The sequence below is a fragment of the Leopardus geoffroyi genome, chromosome B4, assembly GCF_018350155.1.
Source record: "Leopardus geoffroyi isolate Oge1 chromosome B4, O.geoffroyi_Oge1_pat1.0, whole genome shotgun sequence".
Classification (NCBI taxonomy): Eukaryota; Metazoa; Chordata; class Mammalia; order Carnivora; family Felidae; genus Leopardus; species Leopardus geoffroyi.
Window position 1 is genome coordinate 141,694,922 of NC_059341.1, and position 5,681 is coordinate 141,700,602.

Here is a 5,681-nt window from a genome sequence, read left to right on the forward strand (position 1 = left end):
GCCAGCGTCAAAAAAGCCAAGAAACTAATATGTTATATGTCGATTATGTCTCAGTAAGTGAAGCAGTAACAACGTGTTTGGTGATTAGAGCTTATGGATGAGGAACAGGGGAGGGACTGGGAGCGCTCCCCCCCCCCGTGAGGCACTTGCACCGTCCCCGCAGCGGGAAGGTGCTAATCAAAGGGGATTGGCGCTAGTTATGAATGGATACCGCAAACTCCAGGGCAACCACTAAAAGGTTAAAAAAACAAAACGGAAGAGGTAATAATAGACGTGCTGAGAGAGGAGAGAAAATGGAATCATGCAAACGCTCAGTTAACAGCAAAGAAGGCGGAGAAAGACCAGACCACCGAGAAAGTTACAAAGGGCGAAGAACGACGAACGTCAAACAGGAACCAATGTGCAGGGTGCTAATCCAACTGTATCAGTGGTCACCGTGTTTGTTTGAGACAGAGAGAGAGAGAGAGAGGGAGGGAGGGAGAGAGAGAGAGAGAGAGAGAGAGAATCCCAAGAAGGTTCTGTGCTGTCAGTGCAGAGCCCGACATGGGGCTCGATCCCATGAACCGTGAGATCATGACCTGAGGCGAAGCCGAGAGTTGGACACTGAACCCACGGAGCCACTCAGGCGCCCGGTAGTCACTTTGAACATGAGTGGTACAAGGACACCAGCAAAAAGACAGAGACTGTCAGAGCAGGTGAAAAAAAAAAACAAGACCCAACTATACGTTGTATCAAGCAACTCACATCACACACGAAGGCCCAGGTGGATACGGGCAAAGGGACAGAGAAGGACGCGCCGCCCCAACACCGACCACGAAACGCCAGAGTCGCCTCATCCCCGCACCGAGCAGGTTTAAGGGCAGGGGACGTCCTCACGATGGAGACGGGCATTACGTGCTGCTGACGGGATCCAGGAAGACCCAGCCATCCTTAATGTGCACCTGGCAAGAGAGCCCCACGACCCCCACCCCCCCACACACACCAGGTCAGGTCTCCCCCTCCCTTGGCCCTGCCGTCTACACCGCAGGCACACTGTCTGTCTGGCGCTCATCCCCACTGCCCTGAGATGTGGGAGCTCCCCCCCCCACCGGCCCAGCTTTGCTCCCATCACCTCCCAGGTGGCTTCCCTGACCGCCCCCTCACATGCTCCTGCCTGGAGCCCCTCACCGTGCTCTGGCTTCTCCAGAGTCCCCACCAGGCGGCAGCGGCCCAGGTAACAGGAGCCAGCAGGAGGCTGGAGCTCTCACCCAGAAAGGACGCAGCGAGAGAGGTCAGCCAGGGCTGCCGCTCTGGGGACCCCCAACCCCAGCCTGGGGCGATGACCCTCCAGAGAAGGAGACTCCGATGAGCTCATCTGCCCCGGCATAGGAGCGCAGACCCCTCCCCTGAGCCGAGGCTCGGGCAGGTGGGGAGGGCATCAGCATCGGGACTTGGGGCACCAGCCCCTGAAGGCGGCAAGATGAGCCCAGCGGGAGACCCAGGCCGAGCCCGCATCTCTGGGTGCCCCGCCTGCCGCACGGCGTGCTGCTCCGTGCCCCTGGACCAGGTGGAGACCACGCCTGGCCCCACGACTGACCCGCAGGACGCCCAGCCTCCTGGCCCGGGTGACCCCGCAACTGTGAGAGGGGCAGGCGAGTGGCAGTCACTGCATGGAGGGGGGAGGGCAGAGGCTCATCGGAGCAGAAAAGGGTCGGGGGTCTGTCCCCCGCAACACGGGGGCCATTCGTGTTCTCTTCCTGGTAACCGACAGGCAGGGCCGACTCAGGGTCTCTCTGGAGAGCTGAACTGACCCGATTGAAACCTCCAACCCCACGAGTGCGTGGCTTTCGACTCATGGTCACTGGGAAGTAAGCTGGTGGGACATTCACACTTGGGGGCTTTGCAGAGCGGAGCTGCCACGAAGATGTGCAGATTCGGGCCAACTGTTCACATAGGTAGCAGGAAGGTGAGGTTCGGTCTGATGCCTGAACTTTGACAAAGACTCATTTTCAAGTATGTGTTGTGGAAGCAGCAGCAATCATGAAGTAGCCTCACTCAGGAGGGCAGGGGAGGGGCGGGGGGGGGGGAGGGGAGGAGGGAGCAGGGGGAGGGGAGGGGTGGGGAGGGGGAGGAGCGGGGGAGGGGGAGGAGCGGGGAGGGGGAGGGGAGGGGGCGGGGGAGGGGGAGGGGAGGAGGGAGCAGGGGAGGGGAGGGGTGGGGAGGGGGAGGGGTGGGGAGGGGGAGGAGCGGGGAGGGGGAGGGGAGGGGCGGGGAGGGGGAGGAGCGGGGAGGGGGAGGGAAGGAGGAGGAGGGGGCAGGGGAGGGAAGGGGGAGGAGGGGGCAGGGGAGGGGAGGGGAGGAGAGGGGAGGGGAGGGGAGGAGGGAGCAGGGGAGGGGAGGGGTGGGGGGGGGAGGGGTGGGGAGGGGGGGGAGGAGCGGGGAGGGGGAGGAGCAGGGAGGGGGAAGGGAGAGGAGGGGGCAGGGGAGGGAAGGGGGAGGAGGGGGCAGGGGAGGGGAGGGGAGGGGAGGGGAGGGGAGGGGAGGGGAGGGGAGGGGCGGGGAGGGGGAGGAGCGGGGAGGGGGAAGGGAGAGGAGGGGGCAGGGGAGGGAAGGGGGGAGGAGGGGGCAGGGGAGGGGAGGAGAGGGGGAGGCTGGAGGGGGAGGAGGGGAGGGGGGGAAGTGAGGGGAGGGGAGGGGTGGGGAGGGGGAGGAGGCTGGGGAGGGGGAAGGGAGGGGCGGGGAGGGGGAGGGGGGGGGGAGGGGGAGGGGAGAGGAGGGGGAGGGGAGGGAAGGGGGAGGAGGGGGCAGGGGAGGGGAGGAGAGGGGAGGGGGAGGAGAGGGGAGGGGAGGGGAGGGGCGGGGGAGGGGCGGGGGAGGGGCGGGGTGGGGGAGGAGAGGGGAAGGGAGGGGTGGAGAAGGAGGAGCGACCCTCACATCCGCAGCCCTGCAGAAAACCCCGGGAAGGGCCCATGTGCAAGCAGGCAAGGTCATGGACGGGAGGCTCTGGACTCTGCTGTTAGAGGGCCAGCATCGAATTCGCAGTGTCTGCAGGTGCGTGAGAAGGTGGAGGGAGACGGGGCCCCAGGAAGCTCACTCACTCACGGGTGCAATTTTGGGGCCGTGTCTGGGGTCCCGACAAACAGCACAGATACAAGCCCTTCCCAGGAGAGACGCAGGAGTGAGTACATTAGCCCAACTCCCGCTTCCTCCAGAGCCCCCAACCCCGGGGAAGGGGCCAAGTTGGAACACGGCCCCCTCCCCACCACCCCCTCCATGGGAGGGAAACGGTCCTGCAAAGGGTGGGGGTCTGGGCTGCTCCGTGACCTCCCAGGTTTGACTGGAGCCGGACTGGTGCTCGGAGGGGTCCACGGCCCCCCCCCCCAATAAGGGAACAGCTTTGGGATGATACCGGCTGGGGGGACACCCCACTGGGGGACGGCGCATCCTTCCCTAAACACCTGAAATGAGGTGACTGCTGGGTCTCGGTCTGGACAGTCCGAAGGCTTAGAAGCGGCCCAGAGCCCTGCCAACAAAGGCCCTGGGGCCCCAGCTGCCTCAGACCCCCTTCTGGTGGAGACCACGGGGCGAGAGAGCAGCAATATAAAGAATCACGTCGCTCCTGGTGCCCACATGTCCTTATAATTAGCCGTTCTAGAACATAAATAAACTGAAATGTGTAGTTTGTCATAGTCCAAGCTCTCCTGTCCCGAAAAGAAGCAGGTGTGTGCACATTTTAGAGCAGCGTCTGAGGGAAGCTTTGCCACCCAAATCGAGAGATTTGTGTCCCCGTGTTCAGGCCAAAACTGGGGTGTGGGGGTTACAACGGCCCAGCTCCTCCCCACGCTGGGCTGCAGGCAGGTGGGAGGGTCCGGGCCCAGAGCCTTGCGGACCCCACCAACGCGTCACCTTCACCAAATGCCCAGCTGCAGGCCTTCCGGAACATTCTTTCCCGTCCCTCCCTACCAGCACGTGCGAAAGGCAAGCTACGCAGGCCCTGCGGGGGCCTCACCTGTCAGTCCTCGCGCCCCCGCGGACCCATTCCGCCGGCAGTTCCTGGGGACCAGCCCAGAGAGAAGCTCGGCTGCTCCCCTTTGTTCCTCTGCCCGTAGCAGGAGCAGGAGCAGGGCGGCGGGACGGCGAGGCGCGGAGACGCGTGCAAAGGAAGATCTGGTAAAAAACACAGTGAAACTGGGGCATTAACGGATGAACTGGTCACAGATGACAGTCCTATTCGAAAGACAGTGACTCCTTGTTCATGTGTTTACTTAATTTTAAGTAAGGCTCCCCAAATCCCTAAATCAACAGTGGGTTCTGCAAACTGTTGCGTAAGACGGGAGAGCTGTGAGCCCTGGGAATGGCCATCGCGCGCAACAGCGGTCGCACAGCGCCACCTGCCGGGGGCCGAGGGCACAGCCCCCCTCGCGCTCTGCGACCCCGCACGGCCACAAAGGGAACCAGGAGCCGCAGGGCCACTGTAATTCAAGAAATTCTTACACGAATGTCTGGAATTCACTGCCTGGTTTTTAAGGAGAAGACCTTCATCTGAATAGGGATTTCTGGGTTCCGCAGAATTTGGACCCAACGGCCACGGGAGAGGCGCTGCGTGGGCATCGGAGGCACGCCTGAGGCTGTCGTCGGAACCCGACCTGAACGCAGGCCGCCGCCGCCGGGGCTCCCACGCGGGGGACCGGAACCCCCCCCCGCCCCAGACCCTGGGGGCCCCACGCGTGCTGCTGCTTTGCAAAAGCCCCAGGGAGAGAGCAGCAGCACCTGCCTCTGGCTTCTGCAGCTCTAAGACCGGGCCTGCTCAGCTGCTCCCCAAAGACGGGCAAAGGGCCCGGGGCCGCGGGGGGCTGCCCTCTCTCTGTGCGGTGCCTCCTTCTGCCTCCCGCGCTCTTCCCTCTGGTCCTGCCAGGGCCCCGAGCAAGGGCTTTGGGGGCCTGAGAGGAGGGGTTCGTTGGAGATGGGGCTTTTCCCTCCGATTCCTGATGTGCCTGGACACGAGGCCTCTGGGGCACACCCAGGACTTCCTGAGATTTGGGAACGGGAAGGACTAGACCAGTGGCCGGACACTCTTCCTTCCTCCCGTCAGTTTTCAGACTCCAGTGGCAGCCCTGGTTCCAGTAAACGGCTCTTGGTCTCCTTTCAGGAAATTGCCGTCAAGGATTGGTGGTAACAGAGCGGCTTGGAAGGAGCGCCCTGTAGGGTTCTCAAGAGATGAGTCCGATGTTGGCGCTGGAGGTGATGGGGAATATTGGGGCATTTCCCCAATCTGCCCCCTCCCCCTAACCACACCCCACCCCTCCATTCACCCCCCGTTTCCCCCCAATCCCTCCACCCACCCGTTCACCCCCTCCTCCTCTCCCCAACACCCCCCCTACACCCACCCCACCCCCCCCCCCTCCACCCACCCGTTCACCCCCCTCCCTCCACCCACCCGCTCACCCCCTCCCTCCACCCACCCGCTCACCCCCTCCCTCCACCCACCCGCTCACCCCCTCCCTCCACCCACCGTTCACCCCCTCCCTCCACCCACCCGCTCACCCCCTCCCTCCACCCACCCGCTCACCCCCTCCCTCCACCCACCCGCTCACCCCTCCCTCCACCCACCCGCTCACCCCCTCCCTCCACCCACCCGCTCACCCCCTCCCTCCACCCACCCGCTCACCCCCTCCCTCCACCCACCCGCTCACCCCTCCCTC

General features: G+C 64.0%; 1 long non-coding RNA gene across 1 annotated transcript; it reads right to left on the bottom strand.

Annotated features, from left to right (window-relative positions):
- Nucleotides 1-3,264: 3,264 nt before the first annotated feature.
- On the bottom strand, nt 3,265-4,888 carry LOC123591490. Its single transcript, XR_006709381.1, has 3 exons — nt 4,474-4,888; nt 3,989-4,146; nt 3,265-3,630 (listed from the first exon to the last, which is right to left on the bottom strand). It is a non-coding gene; the product is annotated as an uncharacterized LOC123591490 (long non-coding RNA).
- Between the last annotated feature and the right edge of the window lie 793 nt (nt 4,889-5,681).